The following is a 1,340-nucleotide window of genomic DNA, read 5'->3' as shown; positions in this document are numbered from 1 at the left end:
ATATATAAGATAAAATTTAAAATTCTAACACTTATTTAATCAGACGAGTAAACTAACCTAAATCAGTTCTAATTATTAAGTTTATAATTTCATGCTGGAAAAAATATATATAACGTGTTCTTGATTTTGGGTCATGAAAAATGTACATACCCGTGTGGTGAAGCTGGGCCCCAACAAGAGAGATAGGAACAAATTGAAGGAACCCTAATCCAAATAGGTTAGTGGGTATTCGCCACTTTTGGAAGCCCAAATGAGTAATTTGTGGGCACTGCAGTCTGCACCTTACCATGCACGAAAGCCACCCATCAACCTACCCTATCTTATTCTCCCACCTGTCCCATGTGCCACGTGGCTATTCCATCAACCACCCACCACAAAAAAATGCATTTTGCTAATTTTGGGTTTTGTAAAGTTTGCATGTGTTTTTCAATTTTTTTTTAAGTTCTGATAGTTATGTTTGGTAAAATAAAATAAGAGTGATTTTTAATAAATATAAGTTGTAATAATTTTATTTGGTAAATTGTTTTAAAGTTTAAAATAATTTTAATAAACATAAATATGATAAATAATAATAATAAATTTAAATATTTATAAAATTATATCAAGATATTTTAATTTTGAAATGTATAAATTAATTTTGAAAAAAAAAATTATAAGTGCTTTAAAAAATATCCTATCATTTAAAAGCTAAAAACACAAAACACTGACAAAGAAACATTTGTATACTACCAATTAAGAGTTGTTTTTTTTGTTGGTCATTAAGAGTTGTTTGATCTATATTCAGTTCTAGTCAATTTGTTTGTATACTAATGCTAGTGAAAAACTTTGAGATATTATCAAATCTTTGACCTTCCTGGGTGTTTTTTTTTTTGGACTAGGAGGCCCTTTGCATTGTGTGTTAAGGCTTGGAGGACAAATGGAGCTTAACTTGTTGGGCCAGTAATCAGTTAGTTGTGTTTGACAAAAAAAAAAAAAAACAGCCACTAAGGTCTAGCTGAGATGACATATTAACATGTCTTTTTGTCAATGAGCCTTGGCTCTAATGACATTTCTCCCCCCTCCCCACCTCAAGGTCTAGAGTTCAAATCCTAGAGAATGCAATTGAAAAAAAATGTGATAAAATATGTGAGGAGTGTATGAATATATTGTGTACCTAAAATTGGGGGTTGTTCAATCTACGACAAAAAAAAAAAAAACATATCTTTCAATATGCATTCGAATTTAAATCTTGACTATGCTAGGTGGTGGATAAAAATCCTTAAAAATGTTGAGTGTGTAAATGTATTGTATGTGTGAGTTTATGATGCAAGGACCTAAAATTAGAGACGGTTCAATTTATC

Source organism: Arachis ipaensis, chromosome B03, assembly GCF_000816755.2.
Source record: "Arachis ipaensis cultivar K30076 chromosome B03, Araip1.1, whole genome shotgun sequence".
NCBI classification, from domain to species: domain Eukaryota; kingdom Viridiplantae; phylum Streptophyta; class Magnoliopsida; order Fabales; family Fabaceae; genus Arachis; species Arachis ipaensis.
Note: the sequence above shows the minus strand (reverse complement) of the source record.